The sequence below is a fragment of the Natrix helvetica genome, assembly GCF_964273705.1.
Source record: "Natrix helvetica genome assembly, chromosome: 1".
NCBI lineage: Eukaryota > Metazoa > Chordata > Lepidosauria > Squamata > Natricidae > Natrix > Natrix helvetica.
Window position 1 is genome coordinate 208,095,191 of NC_138548.1, and position 21,666 is coordinate 208,116,856.

Genomic DNA, 21,666 nt, shown 5'->3' on the forward strand with positions numbered 1-21,666 from the left:
ACACATGTCCAGAGAACACAAAGGGGAAAAACACAACCCACAAGGGCTCAACATCCACTGTTGCCTGGGAGAAGAGCCAGGTCTTCATGGACTTCCAAGCATCATCATCATGGTGAGAGCCAGGGTGAGACCTTGGGTGGAAAGTGAAGGCATGCAGAGAAGACGTGCTTCCTAAATCCTCCAAAGATGGCTCTCTTTCATTGAGGGGACCTGAAGCACCCCCACTCTGCCCAATGTCCAGATAGAAACAATTGAAGTCAGGCAGTCCCTCAAGTAGCCCAACACCATGCCATGAAGGACTTTACAGGGGATATCTAGCCCCATGAATTGCACCTGATATACTGTGGCATATCCAAAAGATAAGCAACAGATCTTAAAGCTAGAGCTTCTTCTGCTGAGATATCAGCCAGAGGTGGTATTCAGCGGGTTCTGGAGAACCGGGAGCGGAAATTTTGAGTAGTTCGGAGAACCGGTAAATACCACCTCTGGCTGGCCCGCCCCCATCTATTCTCTCCTCCCGATTCCCAGCTGATTGGGAGGGAATGGGGATTTTGCAGTATCCTTCCCCCTGCACGTGCCCACCAAGCCACACCCACCACGTTGAGCCATGCTCACCAAGCCACATCCACAGAACCAGTAGCAAAAATAAAATTGAATCCCACCACTGATATCAGCAAACATTTTTCGAATTAACAAAAAAAAATAGTGCTTCCACAATGGAAGGAATATTCCGCAGCATAAACCTAAGTTAAGGAGGCTGGGCTGCTATCTCTTTCAATGCAGTATATAGGCTTTGGTTTTGAAGCAATGCCCCTGCCCATATTTTAGATTTCATTGTCATAATGAATTGTTTTTCACACAGTTCAAAGCAATTTTATCAGAATTTGTTTGAAACACGCTCCCACAGGCAAACATAACAACAGAGCAAAATGGAACAAGGTCTTAATCAGCTCTGTTCCACAGGCCAAGCTTGCTGCATGAGGAAATAGACCTGGGAAGTTCGGGAAATGGTTGCACAGCAGCTGTTTGGGCTTGGACAGCATCTCTGCAGTGAGATAATAACAGCAGGGTGAAGGGTCCCGTCAAACTGCAGCTGGTGACTCCATTAACCACTTCCAGCCCCTGACTTGATTCTCTGCGGCAGGAAACACTGATGTGTTTTACACAGGAATGTCTGACCTAGACTGATGGTCAGGCTTGTGGGTAGGCCTGCTTTTTTTCACTGGAACCGAATGGCCGCCTTTCCCACCCACTCAACTAAAAGCTATGTGCTCCCCAGCGTCCACGCATTAATTGCTTTAAAACATTTTCCTTTCCTGCTTTCTCTTAAAAATCCCTAGCAATTAACCAGCAAGAAACACTGTAATTCTGTTTGTGCACACATACATACGTAGTTATGTATGCTCATACTTATATTCTAGAAGCAAAAGAAGGGGAGGGGGAGGCAACTTTTGGCATGCTGGTGCTGCTTAATCAGGCTGAGGGCTGTAGGGTAAAGTGGTGAGGTAAAATGGGCTGATGTTCCCATGTAGCCCAACAGAAACTGATCTGTGTAATATTAATAGTGTGTTTATTTGTGGGCTAGTCACTCTCTCTCTTCTAGCCCAACACATCTCACAGGGTTGCTGTTATCAAAAAAAATAGGAGGAGGGAGGGGTGTTGAATGTGTTTGATGCCTTGATCTACTTGTAAACATAATAAAAATTGAATACAAATAAGTAAAAGGTAAATGTTCCCCTCGCACATATATGCTAGTTGTTCCTGACTCTAGGGGATGGTGCTCATCTCCGTTACAAAGCCGAAAAACAGCACTGTCCGAAGACATCTCCGTGGTCATGTGGCTGGCATGACTAAATGCGGAAGGCGCACAGAACGCTGTTACCTTCACCAAAGGTGGTCCCTAGTTTTCTACTTGCATTTTTACATGCTTTCAAACTGCTAGGTTGGCAGAAGCTGGAACAAGTAACAGGGGCTCACTCTGTTACGCGGTGCCGACCTTTGTGATCAACAAGCGTCTTAGCCACTGAGCCACTACTACTACTGAGAAAACTCCAGGCAGTCACCAGACATTGACACTGACTTAAAAGTACCCCCAAAAAACCCCAACCCCAAAAAGTTTATTTGTCCTTCAAAGCTTTTCATAGTTTTTCCTAAACTCCCTCCAAATTTCTGATGATTCGGTCGATTAATTCCAAGACTACTTTGGGAGGGGGAAAGAACCTCCTTTCTCATCTCACCCTCTGCTACCAAGCTCTTTCCTCTTTCCTCCCTGAAGACTTCACTTAGAAAGGGAGACAGTGGATGGAATCTCCTTTGGTAATGGGATCCAGGGCATATGACTGACCCTGTAAATGCAAATTTGGAGGATGAAAGAATATTATTATTTCCAATATTTGCGTGCTGCCAGCTGGCATGAAACAGCGGTCTTGGAAAGTAAGCTGGCTATTCATAGTTGAATCTACCACACAGGATCATGGAGAGAGGGAGGGGAGAGAAGTACAAGGGAGCCCCAGGTGTGTTGCCTTTAGCCCATAAATGAAAGGTAGGATAGTAAGCTAATAAAAAAATATAAGCAAGCCCATCTCCATCTTTACATCACTTTGTTGAAATTGCAAAAAACGCCACTCTCTGGATTTTAGAAAAGGATCCTTCCCCTGCCACACTCACCAAGCCATGCCACATTCACCAAACCATGCCCATAGAACCGCTTGTAAAAAAAAATTGAATCCCACCACTGGGTAGAGGCCTAGGAGGGAGCACTGCTTCCATTCATCATTAAAAATTCTCCATCAGAGTTAAAGCTACAAGTCAAATTTCTGCATCCTGTGAAAAATGCGGAGATTTGGAACCAAGCAAAATATGCTAAGGGTCAGAAAGTCTAAAAAAAAAAAAAGTCACTGAATTTCGCAGTCAAGGTACAGGACACAGAATAAAGGGGTGGAGGAATTTTTTTTTTCCTGGGCCTTTTGACAGGAAGGGAGGAAGAATTAAGAAATGTTTGGCAGCTGGGTGAACAAGATTCAGGAAAATTTATGAGGCAGGATGTGACCTTAAATATCCCATAATGTTTAACCATCCCACCAAATCTTTGTCTGCTGCTCTATTGGTATATATTTCCCATCCTTCCAAGTTCAAATTAGGTGGGTGCACACAGAAAAGTTTTCAGGCGTATAAAATATGTATTGACACCCAAACGAGTGTGTGTGTGTGTTGTGTGAGATGGATGCTTTTGTTATTCCAGTGCCGCTTCAAGACCAAGAGCTTTGGAATTTGGCATTTTTGCAGAGACGTCAAATTATTCAAATTATTCCCTTGGAATCCCTTTAAGGCAGCTCTCTTCTTGATCATTTCTCTCTTCCCCCTCAGTTTTCCTTTTCCACAAAATGGAACGAGCAAAGTACGCGCTGCCTCTCACCCTTGTCCATAATACATTCTTTCTTTCTTTCTTTTTAAAAAGGGAAGGGTTTAGGCATCACTGGAAGGAGTACTTCTACTTGAAAGTCCTTCTAGTCTGCAATGCATACTGCCTTTGGTGCCTGTTCAGAGGCCCTTTCAATTATTCCAATTGTATTTGTTTGGAATTAGAAAACAGAGCTTGGGTGGAGCCCTGGCTGAAAGCCTTCATCCTAATAAGCCCTACATTCAAGTAACAGAAAGGAGAGGAAGCCTCCTCCTTCCTGCCTTGCCACCTCCCTCTGTAATGTCACAGGGACCCTGCTCACCTTTACAGAGGTATATTTTGCACCACCAACACCCCCCGGACTTTCCCCTTGCACGGACTGACTCTCCCTCAACATCTGTTTGCTCTTTCAGAGGCCGAGGAAAGCGGCTCCTCTCAGCCAGAGCCGTGTCGTGCTGGATTTATGCTCTTCATTCTGCAGGGGAAGCGCAAAGCAGATGGAGTGCTGGCAGCCTGCTTACCTTTGGCTGCCTCTGATTGTGGCCCATGCGGGAATGCTTTCTTCTGCCTTCCCCAGAGGCGCGGGGGAAGAAAAAGCCCGGGTGGGGCTTAGAGAAGGAGGTTTGACCAACACACATGGATTGGTGAGGCTGAAGTCGCTGTAACAAAAAGAGCAGGGAATGAGGGGGGGGGGGTTGGTTCTTCTGGCGTCCATCTCTAGTGTATCTTTACGGATGGAACCTCTACAGAGAAACCAGGTGCTGCAGGAAATAGCTTTGGCCAACAGGGAAACAACAAATAAATCTCCTTCACTAGAGAAAGGCAAATGGCATGTTCTTTTCCTAAACAGAAAAATCTACTGCTGCTTCTTTCTTCTTTTCCTTCCCATTCCTCATCTGTTTTGCCTAATACTGGGAAGCCTTTGAATCTGACCAGCCATCATTTGCAGAACTGGCCTTCTTCTTCTCAAATAGGCTCATTATCAGACATCCTGGTAATGGTAAAATAGAGACCCAGATTGTTGGGGGCAATATGCTCAATCTGTAAACTATTTAGAGAGGACTGTAAAGCGGTATATAAATCTAAGTGCTATTGCTATTGCTATCCTGCCCCGCCTTATGATGGACTGAAATAGAGCACTTCATCTGCAATCAATGGTTGAGAGGGAAATGTTCAGATGGATTAGTCTCAAATCTGGAATCTAAGAAAGCAGCAAATTAAAACCTCTTCTTGGGTCACCCAAAGCCATTCCTGTGTGAATCCTGATGATGGTGTCTAAGTTCTGGTCTAGAGAGAAATGTCTGGAAGGACCTTGCTTCTCCCCTTGATATTCATTGGCCTCCCTAAGTCTAGGCCAGGGGTCTACAAACTTGTTGGCAACTTTAAGACTTGTGGGTTTCACATTCCCAGCAGTCCTCAGCCAGCCAAGCTAGCTGCGGAATTCTGGGAATTGGAGTCCACAAGTCTTAAAGTTGCCAAATTTGGAGAATAGAATAGGAGGAGACGAGAGGAGAGGAGAGGAGAAGAGAAGAGAAGAGAAGAGAAGAGAAGAGAAGAGAAGAGAAGAAGAGAAGAGAAGAGAGATGGAAGGAATCTTGGAGGCCTTCTAGTCCAGCCTGAATGATAATAATTACGGTAACATGTTTTATTATGGCTGCCCACTCCAAAAAACTGTGGGCAGCTTACAGTATCCAAATATATAATTAAAACAATTAACTTCAGGCATAGAAACAGAAACAAGTAAAGTGCCTTCCTGAAGCCTAGGAAAGTAGCCACCATTCATATATTGCCTTGCAGCGGGATGCTGGAAGGGCAGGGGCAGCAGCAGTTACCCTCCCCCAGTACTACCAATATCTGTCTATCCATGTCATGCCTTTCCTCCTAAAATAATGTATAGCAAAAACAGCAGAAGCTGAATTTATTGACAAAAATATACCAAACTGCAGGTTTCGTTGCATTACATCCATGCCCTTCTCTTAGGAGCTGGCTCAACCTTTTCTCCTAACAGAGGTGATGTGGCACATGTCAGATGTATTTATTTATTTGAATTATAGGAATACCAAATCAGCTAGCAATTCAGGATGCTGTACAATGCAGTTGAAATATTTCTTTTGTTTGTTTGTTTGTTTATGAAGAATAAGAAAACAACACCACGCTCCCCTTCTTGGATATCCTTATCAGCAAAGACAATGATGGCAAACTAGAAACACAAATCTACAGAAAGACCACCCACACCAACCAAGTGCTCCATTATCAAAATAACAACCCATCCTCTCACAATAAAAGCTGTATAAGAACGCTATTTAGACCAGCACACTACAGCAATCACCAATATAAAAAAGGAAACAGTTCTTCTGAAGAACATCTTCCAATAAAATGGATATCCTCACAACCTTATCAAAAAGATAACTCTACCCAATATAGCACAACCAACACTGCAGTATTATCTTGTAAAAAGGATAAAATTGACGTACCCCAAAAAATCTCAGAAATTGTCAACAGATCATTACCAACACATGGCATCAGGATAGTACTCAAACCAACTAAAGCCTTCCAAAACATCCTAAGTAACCAAAAGACCCAGCAGCCCCAGAAAAAAAACGGGAGTCATCTACAATATATAGTGAAAGGAGAGCAATAGCCACTGTATAGGACAAACAGTCAAAAGACTAGTGGACTACGTCCATAAACATAACTAGCAGTCAGATGACATGACGAAAACTCCCTAATTTCATGGACAGACTTAACCATAGTTTCAGTTGGGAAACTGTGTGTTAGATACTTGTTCTAACTACAGTGGTTTCCACCAAGGTCCTCTGTTCCGGCGGGAACAGAGGTTTAATCCTATTGGTCGAAGGGTCTGACAGCTCCCTATAAAAGGGCTGCTGTTAGACTCAACCTTAGCTGGATTGTTCTCACTTGTTGTACTTAATAAAGAGCTGTTGTTACCATTAAGCCTGTGTGTGCCTATCCATTACCCAATCTAAAACTGTGACCATCCTAGACTGAGCCAAGTCCAAAAACACTACAGAATTCCTGACACTCTCACAAATCAGCCATCAATAGATGCTTAGACCTAAACAACAGCTACATACCATTCAAAGGGGACAATCAACAAGCCAAAATGGGAACAAAAAGGCCAAAACACCTCCCCAGTAGCAATCAACACCCAGAAGAGCAGAGATTAACACCAAGATTAACATCAGACCAACTATCAAGAAACACACAATACCACAATCAAGAAACTGCAAAACAAGTTAACAGCAACAGTAAATCCTATTCCTTACTAGCACTGATGGTGTTACTTTATTTGGGTAATGAAATGTCTGCAAGAAAACAACCAAACTCAGAGAGCATCAAAGATACCTCATTTATTTATTTTGTCTGCCTGCCTGCCTACCTACCTATTTATCTATATCTATATCTACATCTACATCTACATCTACATCTATCTATCTATCTATCTATCTATCTATCTATCTATCTATCTATCTATCTATCTATCTATCTATCATCTATCTTGACTCTGAATGGTATGTACGTAGCAAAACAAAAAGTACAAAAACCTCAAACTTGCCAAACATATAAAAAGCACTCTCCCATACCTGCGCTTTTGGCACACTTTTTTCACCCTCCTCAGGCTCCAGAGGCTTTTTAGGAGCCTGGAGAGGGTGAAAACAGCCTCCCCCACCCCCCAGAGGCCCTCCGGAGGCTGCAGGAGGCTTCCTTAAAGCCTCCGGAGGGCAAAAAACGGCCCTATGGGCAGCCTGGAAGTTCAGAAACGGTAACTTCCAGCTTGCCCATGGGGCCATTTTTCACCCTCCGGTGCCTTCTGGAGGCTTCCCTGAAGGCTCTGGAGCATGAAAAAAGGCCCAACATGCAAACCAGAAGTCTGTTCCCGAACTTCCGGTTTGCGCATTGGGTGGTGTATCGCCCTCAGGAAGCCTCCAGAGGGCGAAAAATGGCTGGAAAAGAAGGCTGAAGTCAGCTGTCCAGCGCATGTAGGAGCTGACAGGGCAACGCCTCGCGTGCCCTTACAAATGGTTCCATGTGCCGCCTGTGGCATGCGTGCCATAGGTTCGCCATCATGGTTCTAGTGTAACCCCCTGTTTGAGCAGGAGAACTTATATTGTTTCAAAGTGAACAAAACAATATTTCTTTTCTTCTTTATGTATAAGCCAACTTTCAAAGTTTTTTTTTTTAAATCAAGCAGAATAGCGGGAAGTGGGGAAGTGAAAACATTTAGCGATGTTTTTAATTTTGCTGGATAAGCAGACCCAAGATGCCACCAATTTCTACTCATGTTTATTCAGAGAAGTGGGGAGGGGAAGGGCAAGAAAAGTGTTGCCTTTGAAAGCACAGAAAGCCCCATGACCTGGTTGTATGCAAGTCTCTGAAGGACTCCAAGTCCCAGCGTTCCAGCCCAAAACATCAGAGCACATGAGGGAAAAGTTAAGCATGAGCTGAAGACGCAATAGACACCAGATTTTGCTGGCAACACTGGAGAAAATTTACGCCAAGAAAACAGAAACAAAGCCAGACAGTTCAGGACTGGAGAAGAGGGTGGGAGGAGGGAGAATCTAATCCGGACCTTTCCAAGATTTACACAAAGGAATCCAACCCGGAAATATTAGGCATGAACAAAACAACATCATTAGGAAAACAACGAGTCCTGATAGAACACCCTTATAAAACAACAGTAATTCTCCTGGGCATTTCAAGACAATAGGGCACTCTGTGGTGGGACTCAGGTTGGAATGTAAAATCAGGAAGTTGTCTGAATTCCAAGCACATGCCAGATTTGGATGCTTTCAAGATGCTTTTGATAAAACAATTCACATCTTAATTGGGTAGCCTTGGAGAAATCAGTTGCTGTTAATTTGCCATCTTGTAAAACAAAAACAAAAGAAGTCGCTTTGCATGTTTACTTAGAAGTTCCACTGCTTGGTTTCCATGTCCTAATTGGTCTTTTGGTTGTCTCATTCAACGTCTTGGGTTAAGGAAGATTTGGGATTGAAGCGGACAGTTAAAGTGTGAGGTGAACCCGTTCAGTTGTAGGAGGAAATGTTGTTGTGAAATGTGCACGTAGTCCTTGCTTTACAACCAGTTGCTTAGTGACTGAGATTACAACAAGCCTCCTAAGGGTACTTACGACCTCATTCTGAATTTTGATGGCTGCCTATCTGATGGTCATGTGATCGCATTTTGGTTGCTTGGTAACCAGCCTGCACTTATGGCTATTTGAAGTGTCCCGCAGTCACATGACCACATTTTGTGATGTTTTTTTGCCAAAATTCAGCATTTACTTCTGGTTTTCAGCAAAACTGGCCAATAGCAAACAACTAGTTCACTTAACAACGTGACATTCATTTAACGACTGCCACCAAAAAACACCATAAAATTGGTTAGATTGGTTAGATGGATGAACTGCTTTATAATTGTCATGACTGTAATGGACAGGTTCCATTATGGTTGTAACTACCTGTACGTCTCACTTTTTCTCAAAGGCCTCAAGGCAATATAAGAGCATTCCCTTCGTCCTCTTTTCTTTATAAGAAGAAGCCTGGGCTGAGAGAGAATAACGGACCAAAGTTATTCCCTCATCAGCTTTTGGGGCTGATTGTGGATTGAGGCCTGGGTCTCCCTGATTCTTGACACACTGGCTATCATTTGGTCACTAATTCAAGTGTTGGGCCCGAACCAAAGAACACTGTGTTACGGTTCCTAATGTTTTATGACTTTCAAAAAAGGTCAATTTTCAACAGCTGGAACTTTGCCTTGGGGGAGAAAATAAAAATGCCCCGAACAAAATTAATCACACTTCCTGGGGTTGTTCCCGGGGAAAATGATCTCTCTCCCCTTTTGTGTCTTACTCTTTGTAGAGGTGGGAAGGTGATTTTGAGCCACGCAAACAGGACTTTACCATTAGGGGGCAACCTTGTCCTAACCACTAGCGTTTGCTCCCAAAATAGAAAAGGGAGGGGGGGACGACACAACATTTGTTTAAAGGAATCTTGAAATGTGCACATTAACATTTTTATTGGGAAGACTGAATCAGCCCTCCATAAACAGACCATCCCCAAAGTGAAACATTTCCTCAGAACTCAAAATGACCTTCAGGCTTTCCATGCAAGAGAGATTCACTACTCAGGCTGCTCCCATCCTATCCTCTGCTCTGCCCTCAGGAAAGTTCACATTACACCAGGTGAGGTGACATACTTTGGAGCACACAACTGCAGGGCTGCCCCATCAGGTGGTGGCATTTTGGGATAATCCCCACAAGGGGAGACAAGTGAGTACAGAGGATCTGATTGTGCACAAACGGAGCAAATGTTCTCTTTATCTACTTCTGTCTCTCTCCAAAACAGTTTCAATATGGGCACTCCTGTAACCAGCAGAAACATGTGGAAGTGAATGTGATGCAGTGGTGGGTTGCCAACTTTTTTCCTACTGGTTAGGGTACGCTCCCGCGTGCAGTAGTGTCCGGGCAGGTGGGCGGAGCCTCCTCCCACTGCTACTACCAGTTCTGGGCCGAACTGGGAGAAACTCACCTCTGATGTGATGTGGTCCTACCTAAGTTGCATCATTATGTCTGGCTACCAGTGACGGATTAAGGCTCACTGGTGCCCTAAACACAGACAAATCTTGATGCCCCCCTCCTTCATACATACTGTACAAATTTTCATTATTTTTTTTCTCCCTTTCTCAACTTTGTGGTGCTCCCTTGGACCTGGTGCCCTAAGCACCTGCTTAGTCTGCTTAATGGTTAATACACCACTGCTGGTTACCAAAGCCTTACAGGTAAGGCAGTGTTTCTGAACCTCTGGAACTGAACTGGACTTCAAGTCCCAGAATCCCCCAGCCAGCATCCTGACGATCTCCACCTTGAGTTACTCTGAGAAGGAACCTCTAGCCACCCTCTGTCATTTTATTAAGGGCAGGAGACATAAACACAAGCGTTGAAACAAACAGCCCTGCCATGCAGGCACATACTGTATGTCATGTATTTTTTCCCTTGGCTCCAAACCAGTTCCTGGAGACAGAATGTCGTGCCCTTGGCAGAATCGAAGGAAACACCTTGTTCCTTGGAGAGTTGCATTGCCTGGGCTGGCGCAGCCGTCTCTTCCTTCGACTGCATTGTCTGGGTTTCCCTTACAGCAACATAGGAGGGAACTCCAGACATAGAATGTATGCAAATGCAACTATGTAGATTTATTTGGAGCAAGTCCTGAACCTGCAAATATATTCTAAGGCCCATTGAAAACAATATTTTTTTGTTTGTTTCACTTGTATTAAAGCACAATCATCACTTGGCAGAGAGCCCCCCCCCCCCCGATTGTGTTTACAAGTTATATTGAGCCACCCAATAGTCAACAACAGGGTGAGTTAAGATAGAACTGCTTGGTTAGTTTATTATTCAGCATGTTCTACCAATCCAGAAATTGACAGACATCCCGCCTGTTCAGGATGATGCAAACATAGCCCCCAGGGCTTACTTTTAGAATACATAGGATTCTAAGCATTAAATCATATGCTGTTAACTCTGGGGAAAGCTTCGTGGAATTTAGTAGTACTTGTTTTTGAATAGATGTGCCTAGGATCCTTGATGTAAACTCTGTTCATTCAGCTAGCTTTGAATCATCAAGTGGTAGACAAGCCAAAATTTCAGCTACAGGGGACTAGAATCATCGGTAGTCTATTTAACAGGTTTCTCTCAGGGGTGGGTTCCGTCCGGCTTTACTGCCAGTTCGCTCATGCGCACGCCTGCACAGAATTTAAATACAAGATGGTGGCAGCCGGGGATCAGGTTCGGGGGCATGGCAGGTCTGGGTCACTGCCCGTTCCAGTGACCCAGGACGCCATACCACTACCAGTTTGGCAGAACTGGGCCGAACTGGTAGGAACCCACCTCTGGTTTCTCTAACCTGACTCTCTCCAGATGCAGCTCCTAGAATTCTAGAATGGCAATAACAAAACATCTGGAGGGCACACAGTCAGAGAAAGATGTACTAGGAATCCTAGTAAGTATGCTGTACATTTTGCTTTTTCTTGTTCTTGGGTGTTACCAGATAAAATCTGGATGAGGTTTAATTCCTGGAAACTTCACAGACATGTCCCATGTCACATTTCGCTAACAATATAGATGCGATTTGCCACTGACTTTTCCCAGGATGATATTTTCCCCTCTAAGCCTAGCCCACTGCACAAGCATTACCTGGTGGCCTCTCATCCAAGTCCTCACCAGGTGTGATCTTGTTTAGCTTTCCCAAATCAATGAAAGTCAACTAAGTGCTTCTATTTGGGGGGGGGGGGGGGCTGTAATATTATGAACTGGGAACAGCCCACATTTTTTTCCATTGCCGTTTGCCATTCATAAAGTAGACCTAGTGAACCATAAAATAAGAACAGCCGATTTACTGAGCTGTTTTGAGAAAGAACACAAAGGTTGCATCACTCCAGCCAAAGGAAAGCATTTTATGTTCCACTGGTTTCAGCAGAAGCTTCCAATATAGAAAGGATAAATTAGATGTGGATGGATTTTTACATATCATGCTGGTGGAATGATAACTTTCTTTAAATCACTGTTTCTTAAACTTATTGCTTTCAGGACCTCTTCCCCCCCACCTCTTCAAAGAAAAAAGAAGAAAGCCCAGTTGCCTCCAAAAAAAAAAAAAAAAAAAAACTCCTTAGGAACAACCATGACCTGGATGACTGAGAATCTCTACAGACTTTTAGCTATACAATTTGGGATGAACCCCCTTTGAATGGTGTGTGGGAGTAGGAATGGATTTCCAGAGAGAGAAATTGCAGACTACAGGAGCCAGGAGCACTACTCAGGTGACCTCGAGGACACAGATAAACCTCCAAGTGCCTCAATGACCCTCTAAAAGGATGAAAATGACCAGCTGTCTGCAAGGAGTATAAATCCTTCCATTCCCCACTATCCTGTCAGAGCTGAAGAATCTTCTTGGATGAAAGTGAAATGTCTTCAAAGAAAAAACAGGAAAGTCCAGTTGCCTCCTGAAAAAGCACCTTTGGGACAACCATGACCTGGATGACTGAGAATCTCTACAGACCCTTTCCCACTTTTAAAAATGATGGAAAACCCCAAAGGGGCTTTTGTTTGTATATAGAAATGTATTTATCAATATTTTATTTTATTAAAAATGAAAATTGATGCATTTGTAGAATATTTATTTACTGAATAAAGCAAAAAAAATCAAGTAGATATTAGCAGAAATAAAAAAAAATTCCTGCCCCCCTCCTCCATTTTTAACAGATTAAAAAATAATGAGAACGGTCACTCTGTTTAACTTTTTGCAAATGTTGTTTTCTGGGTGCGATTCAAGGTACTAATTATGACCTTTAAAGCGCTCCATGGCTTAGGCCCAGGGTACCTGCGAGACCACCTACTGCCACCAGTAGCCTCCCACCGTCCAGTACGATCCCACAGAGTTGGCCTCCTCAGGGTGCCGTCGGCCAGACAGTGTCGGCTGGTGACCCCCAGGGGGAGAGCCTTCTCTGTGGGAGCGCCTTCCCTCTGGAATGAGCTGCCCCCGGAGCTTCGCATAATCCCCGACCTCCGGTCCTTCCGATGCGCCCTAAAAAGTTGGCTTTTCCAGCAAGCCGGCCTGGCCTGTTAATTTTATCTAATTTTTAAAATGTTAGTGTTATATTAATTCGGTTTGTTTCTTGGATTGTTTCTAATTTTCTTTTAAGTTTTGTAATATGTGTTTTGTATGCCGCCCTGAGTCCTTCGGGAGAAGGGCGGCAAATAAATCCAATAAAACAAACAAAACAAACAAACAAATAAGTTTTGATATCTGACAAATAATTTTGATTTTGCAGATCCCTGACAGAGTCTTGGGAAACCTCAATAGTCCTCGGACCACACTTTTAAAAAGCACTGCTTTAAATAACCAATTATTTATTAATGAAAACCTAATGCAATCAATTAGATCATGCACAGAAATAAGTGCAGAACAGTTAACATTTTAACCATTCCCATACGAGCTATATACAACTGTAATAAAAATCAGTACATGTATATTTTATAAAATCACTGTTTATATCAAATGTTGTAAGAGTTACTCCCGGTGAATCTGCAAACCTTGGACTAATGTGTTCACACATTTGCAAAAGGAAACTAGCTGTGAATTCTTCAACTCCATCTAACCTCTCCCACAAGGTTTCCTGTGGGTTTTGGGATCTTTGAAATGGTAATGATTTGACCCCATAGCATAGCACAACCTTCCCCCCTATTTTTTTTCTTCCTTGCTTTTACAATTTTGTTGTTGCCCGAACGAGTGTGTTTGTGCATGTGTTCTTCTATAGCTTTGCTTGCAAAAAAAAAAAAAACACACAATAATTCTAAAAAACCTAGCAAGCATGTTTAAAGAAAAAGCAAAACTAAAAGTATTAATCATTGAGCTTTAAGCAGGGGTGTCAAACTGGTGACCTGCAGGCTTTTCACATCACATGCGGGCCACGCCCACCCCAGCTCCGCAAAGGGGGAAAATGTCGCGTGATGACAATGTGATGCTGTGAGTTTGACACCCATGAGCTAAAACAACCAATAATAATAATTTATTCTCCTGATTCCCAGTATCTGGGGCAGTATCCACTGGGAGAAGGATTTCATCGCTGTGGTTGGGATTCATATGTGCATAGGAAGTTGCATCTTCAGGACTGGAAGATTAATTTCTGGAGGATGAGGAATTGAAAACTATGGCTAGATAAAGGCCCTAGTAGTGTTTTACTTTGTTAAGCAAAAAAGCCAGTCTAAATATGCTCCAATATTCTAATCACGGCACATTTTCTTAAACTGAGGCCAAACCATGAAAACCAGCTTCATCGCTAAACCCTCGTCGTTTTTACTGGAATTTCAATTCTGAATTTATGAGTCCATAGGTCCTAGGTTTTAGAAAGTAAGCCAATGTTTGTTTAACTGCCTCCCCCCCCCCCCCTTGGAAGTCTGTGTGCACTGGTGTTTGCCTTACTGGTGTTGAAATTACACCTAGATGATTGCAACAGAGCTGCCAGCTTTTTCCTCTCAGGATGATTGGAAGGGATGTGAACAAGGCTGCAGTTAATCAGTTTTGTGCAAAAGATGCTGCCGTTGCATTCTTAAAGAACAGGCTCAAGTCTCAGCATTTTTTTCTATTCCTTCCTCCCAGAAGACTCTTAGCATTCTACAATACCCAGCAAATTCCAGTCCATTTCCCACTTAAGCAAAGGATAGATACCAGATCTTTACATATTGTACCATCTATATCCATTTGAACCCATTAATGTCTTAATGATGATTATAACGGTGATTATACAAGCAGAAGGCTCACACAGCCCATTGGTTCCTTTTCTGCGTTCATTTAGAGAACTGGGATTCTCAAACTTAAGCTTTTTTCTTTTTTAAACAAGCAGCAACCAAGTTAGGATTTCCAACTGTTCTTGGGAGATGTCTCCTTCCTGCCACCTGCATTGCAGTTGTACTCTGATCTTACTGTACAAATCCAGGTCCCAGGCCTGGCTATCCCATTCCTCCCCAATCTACACACACAAACACAAATGCACACATCAAAGGGAGATGTCAAGGATGGTGTTTTGGCCACAGCGCCGCCTCGGTCTCCGGGGCGGAAGGGATGTTGATTTAACAGCAGCAGCTTGGGGGCAAAAGCCAAGGAGAGGGAGCCTGTGTTTGGCTGATCCGCAGGGGTGTGGATGCCTGCCCAGCAGCAGAGGCTGCCAGAGTGTTGAAAGAGCCCCGGTGACAGGAGAAGGAGCCAGCTGCTTTGCCGAATGCCAACTTTCCCGCAGAAGCACTCATGTGACAGCCAATATCCAGCCAAGTAAAACGGGTGACCCTAAGGAACTGGGTTATTATTATTTCTTCTTCTTCTTCTTCTTCTTCTTCTTCTTCTTCTTCTTCTTCTTCTTCTTCTTCTTCTTCTTCTTCTTCTTCTTCTTCTTCTTCCTCTTCCTCTTCCTCTTCCTCTTCCTCTTCCTCTTCTTTTTCTTCCTCCTCCACCTCTGCCTCCTTCCTCCTCCTCCTCCCCTCCTCCTTTTCTCTTTCTCCTTCTTCCTCCTCTTCCTCAGCTTCTTCTTTTTCCTAAGATGCTTTTTCAAGAGGCAACTGGACTTTCTATTTTTTTCTTTGAAGACATTTCGCTTCTCATCCAAGAAGCTTCTTCAGCTCTGAAGCTTCTTGGATGAGAAGCGAAACGTCTTCAAAGAAAAACCAGAAAGTTCAGTTGCCTCTTGAAAAAGCACTTTTGGGGCAACTATGAACTGGATGACTGAAAATCTCCATAGATTTATTTTTCTGCCTCCTCCTCCCTTTAGCAATTGCTTACTCACATACACTGACATTTAATCCTGTGCAATTTTAACAAAATCTACCAACGTTTAGGATTGACAGGGATCATTTCACACATTACTAGATTTCAATACACATGGTCAGGGCCGGATTTTCCTATAGGCTAACTAGGCTTCAGCCTAGGGCCTCAAGATCAAGAGGGGCCTTTTATTTTTATTTATTATCTGTGCCACATTTTTTATAAAGGTTAGTACCAATTACAACATGTTTCATTTAATATATTGATATATATCACAGTAATGATGTATTTTATTATCTCTCATGTAATTTACAAACTTAAAAATGGGAGGTGAAAGGGCCCCATAAGTGGAATAGCCTAGGGCCTCTTTTCATCTAAATGCACGTGGTGCACGTGGTGCAAAGGAATTGGTTTCATAGTTTTCCTGACCAAGGACAGATACATATACTCCAAAACCAAATATGTATCAGAATGCACAATTCATTCCTCTTCCAAACTGTACTCTAAGCAGGTCCTGGTAATATGTGAGGTGATACTTCTTTAGGCACTCAGTTCCTTATGTGATGAAATGAAACTATTCTTTGAGATTACTGTTTCAGGCTCCAAACCCGGGATGTTGGCAGGAAATTGATGTGAATGAAAACTCCGACATTCAAAGAGGAACTACTACAGGTCAGGCAGAAGAGTTCAAATCCAACCCTTCCTCCAACATTCTAGTTCTCTGTGATGGAGTTCAGGGATATTCAATCTTGAAGACACCCCCCCACCCCCTCCTATTCTGTGTGAAAAGTGGTACAGTCTGGAAAATTATGAATTGCTTTCATTGATAGAGCTCCCACCTGGAATGTGTGATGTCACAATAATGAATTGAATATAGATTCACTCAAGGCCATAACATTATGCAAAGTGAAGAGGCAGATCTCCTGGGAGATTCTGGGTGACAGGAAACAGCAAGAATCTGCAATATCCTTCAACCTTGAAAGAAGGGGAGGGTTGATTTCAGTTGAAGGGTTTTCAGTTGAAGGAATGTGCAAGCCCTTACAGTATATCCAGGCTCCACTTTTTAAGGGGTGGGAGAGTGTGAAAGATTTCTCTCTGACCAACAAACTCATTCTTCAGTTGTTATTTTTGGTCAGAGACCCATTATGGAAAAGAGGGTCAATCTTAGTTTTTCATTCCAGAATATAGATCCCTGAATGAGAGGCATTCTATCAAGGCAGATTCAGACTGAATGTTAGAATAAGCCCAATGGTGGGATTCAGCCAGTTTGCACCTATTTGGGAGAATCGGATGTTAACTTTCTAAGCAGTTCAGAGGATCGGTTGTTGGAAGAAATCTCCTTTTGTTTTTTTCCACTTTACAGAGTTAATCCCGTAAGGAAGGCAAGAAGGAAACAATCTGGTGTTGTTTCTAGCCTAGTCTTTATTGCCCTGCTTATTTTAACCCTTATTACATTGTAACAGCTAAGGCAAACCATCCATTGACGCCGTGAGTGATGCTGAATTGGCCACACCCACCCAGTCACATGACCACCAAGCCACGCTCACCCAGCTGGTCATCAGGGCAGAGAACCGGTTGTTAAATTTTTGGGATCCCATCCAGAGGTGGTATTCTGCCAGTTCACCCTGGTTTGGGCAAACCAGTAGCAGCAGTGGTGGGAGGTTCCACCCACTCATCCAGACGTCATCACGGGCACTCTGTGCATACGCGGAAGCGCTGCGCGTGAGCAAAACAAGCGCTCATGTGCACTCCCAGTTCCAAGCCGGTAGCAAAGATAAGAGGATGGCATTTTACGGCTTTTCTTGCTACCTTTGTTAGGGTGAATCCCTGCAGTTGATAAGTTAGAAACCTGGTTGTTAAGTGAACCTAATTTCCCCCATTGACTCGGCTTGTCAGAAGCTCACAAAAAGGGGGTCACATGATCCTCCTGGGACACAGCAAAGATCATGAAAATGAATCCGTTGCCTAGCACCTAAATTCTGATGATATGATCATAGGGACGCTGCAAAGGTCATAACTATGAAAAACGGTCATAAGTCACATTTTCCAGTGCAGTTGCAACTTTGAACGGTCACTAAATGAACTGTTGTAAGTCGAGGACCACCTGTACTTGTGATGCTCCAATTGAGAGGGATTACTGGGCTATCCAGAAACTATCAGAGAATTCTTCCCAGACTATTAATCAATGGAAGAGGTTCCTATTTTCTGTGAAGGTGCTGTATTAATCCCTGAACCCTTCAGTTACAGGAATTTGGGGCGGTGGGCACTAGGAAGGACCCCTGCCTGAAGCCCCATGGCCAGAGTAGAAAAAAACCAACAAAGTTAGGCAAGGAACACCCAAGAGACAAAGAGTATCTTCCTACATTTGGACTGCTGTTAACAGTCACATTTTAAAGACTGATTTATCTTTTGTTCCGTTTTTGATACTTTCAAGCAATTTGGAAAATTGCTGTGAAGTTTCTTTACATATCCTTTAAAAAAAACACACACACAATTAAATCGCTCGGGACTATTTGGCAAGCTAACCAGGTGCAAAAACAAGGGCTGACTGTGGAAAGTGGTTTCCCCGAAGGGATGGAGAACTTGTACAGTTGCCAACCATGCCCAAAATTTCTCCGCCTGACCCAACAAGCAAAGGAAGGGGAGGAAACTTTTCCTAAGCGTAGTAACTTAAAATCCTTTGCCCATGCGAATGAGAAACTGAAAAGCTCATCAAAGGTGCACATTGACAACTGGATATTCCCTTGGAAGTTTCTATGTGCTCTTGTCAGTTCTGACTCAGCAGTTGAAACCTGAGGAATAGCCAGGGTTTTCAAAGGACACTTGGAAAATCTGACCTTGGGGTTTCCTGTTACACAGCAGAGTGTGGGATGTTCTCTCCCTCTCTCTCTCTCTCTCTCTCCCCCTCCCTCCGCCCTCCCTTCTTCTGTTTCACCCCATCTTCTGTACCAACTGCTTTCCCCATAATATTCTAAATACCCTTCATTGAACTTTCTTTGGTGGGGGGAGAGGATGGTGGTGGATAAGATCATCTTGCCTCTCCTTTTGGTTTTCTCTCCCCCCCCCTGCCTTCTTTTTCCTTTTTGTAAAAAAAATATTTGTGCATATCTGTGAGTGATGTCATTTGGCTATTAAGATGCATGGCTCTCCTCTAAAGATCCAGACACTATGTTGGAAGCCTTAACGGTGCCGTCCGTATGGGGGTTACTTCAAAGGAGACCCTCTTGAATTAATTACTGATTACTTCAAGGCAAAGGGGAATAGGGTTGCAGCCTAAATATCTTGATACATTTGCTGACCTGCCTTGATTTATGGTGTTCTGCTACAGCGATTTGCTTGGAATACAGTGGGGAGGAGGGAAGGGAGACGTCGGAGGGGGTTTCATTGTCATCACACTTTCCACAGTGGAACAATCAGAGGCAGGGATGCTTATTTAAAACGTGGAGAGCCGCAGCCAGGTCCAGCATAACTGTGCAGCCCCCCGCCGCATCCTGCATGAAGTGCCTGCAACTCACAGACCCTTATGGGACAGAGGTTTTCCGTCAGATCTGCTTGCATCTCCAAACAATTAAAAATCAGCTTCACTGCAGGGCAAGCAAGCCAGGCAGGGGTGGGCTTCAAAAATTTCAGCACCGGGTTCTCTGCTGGGTGGGCGTGGCCATGGTGGGTGTGGCCTAGTCGGCCTCCTGCACCATGGCGGGGGTGGGGGGCATTTTCGCCTTCCCCAGGCTCTGGAGCAGGGGTGGGCTCAGGCAGGCACTACTACCAGTGCACTCCTGTATGTGCCATATGCATGCACTTCATGCGCGATGCGTGGGCATGCACAGTGCAATTAAAATTGTTCTGTGTATGCACAGAACTGAAAAACAAGATGGCAGCGCCTACGGCACCGCCCAGAGAACTGATTCAGGGGCGTGACAGGCATGGGCCGCTGCCAGTTCCAGCGACCCAGGCCGCCAAACCGCTAACTGTTCGGCCGAACTGATCTGAACCGGTAGGAACCCCCCACTGCTCCGGAGGCTTTCCTCGAGCCTCTGGAAGGGCAAAAACAGGGCTCCGGAGCCCCATTTCTATCCTTCTGAAATTTCCAGGAGGCCTGTTTTTCCCCATCCCCAAGCCTCTGTACGGGCCCTGCACTTACCTCACACCCAAAATAGGCTGCGTGGAGACTCCTGGGAGAGGCGGGGTGGGGTGGAGCGGTGCAGGAGGGCTGGGGTGGGTTGGTGGGGCCAGCCAGGGGTGGGATTTGGAGGTTATCCGAACCAGCCATAATGTTAGCTATGGGTTCTCCCAAACCCGGACAAACCTGTAGCAGCCCATCCCTGAAGCTAGGGTCCGAGAAAGATCTGACCCATTCTGACTGATCTCAAGAGTCAAATAGAAATGGACTTGGTTAGGCATTGGAAAAGGAACCCCAAGGCTTGGTTGGGAAGTTGTCCACAAAACCACCAGAAGCCAAGCTTGATTGAACAGGGTTATTGTTGTTGTTGTTGTTGTTGTTGTTGTTGTTTTGTTACATCAAACTCAAAGAGATCAAATGTAGACAGATGCTATTTCCCCCCCTATGGCATTGTCATATGTGGGGCCTCTCTGAATCGCCAGGCTCTGTATTCCTGTCCTCTTCCCAATGTAACCGCAACGGAAGATTCCTATGCCCACTATTAAATGCTGATGCTTTTCCTGCCAATGCCACAGATGGGATCTCTGATGGGTTTTGAAGACATTAACATGTTGCTTCTCCATATATAGCTGCCCTCTCTTTTTCCTGACCAGGGAGACTGGGGTTCCTGGATTCATGCCCAGGCTCAGGGTTGTGATTCTACGGAGTGTCCTAATTTGGACATTTCCAAGTACCATTCTGTGTGCCTCTCAGACGGGCTCTTCACAATACAACTCCGACTCAGAGATGATAACGTCCCGCCAGTTGGGACGTAGCCCATCATTCTCATTTCCAACCTAACAGTTCTCAGGAGAGGGTGCTGAGAGTCAGCTACACTTTTACTTTACTTCTCGTTCATTTCTCTTTTCCTTTTTGGGAGGAAAAATAAAGACTTTTGGAGGAATCTTGGCAAAGGGTCCAAGGATATATGAGCAGCGGCCTCAAAGGTGAAGAGGCAACCATGGAAGGAGGAAGCAAGAGATCTCTGATCCTCCCATCCAACTCCTCTCCTACGTCTATAGATGTTGCCAGAAGAGAGTTCTCAAGTGGCTCTTTTCCTCCTTAAGTATGGTATAATCAGAGGGTGGGGGAAACAATAGACATTATTTCTGCTTCTCCTCTGCTTGACCCGATTGTTGGTTGACCATGAGCTAGCATCATAACTAGAGCAGCCTCTTAAAGGAAGCCCTCTAGGGGAAATCATGGCTTTCTTTTTCCAACTACAAATCCACGTTTCCTTCAAACTGACTTTTCTGCTAGTTGATGGGGAATAGCAGTCCTAAGATCAAAACTTTCTAAGACTTCATCAAACTCTTGCCGGATGGCTCCCAGCCACTTTGCTGACAGGTTGAGATAACCCTTGGAGCCAGAAACTGGCCTCAGATGTTGGGGCTCCCTCCTTGGCAAAGCATGGAGTACTGTTGCTTAATCTTACTTCATCTATCTCTCTGTCAGCTACTGCTGAGCCTAATTTACTGTAAAACAGGCCTTCAGTTTCTACATCTTCATGATCAGAGCAGGAACAGAGTTAAGAAACTTTGCAAAGCTCGATTCTACAGCCTCTGGTCCCATTTCCTCCAAGGAGCTGGAATAGAACAGGGCTGCAGGTTTTTTTTTAAAAAAAAAACAGTAATATACATGCACATACATCAGATCTGTACTGTACATAGTCATAAACAATCCCAAAGAAACAGCATTCTGTTATGGGAAGGGGAGTTTGCAGCAGAATGGAAATATTTCTTTTCAATTGCCTAATTTATTGCATAAAAAGTGCA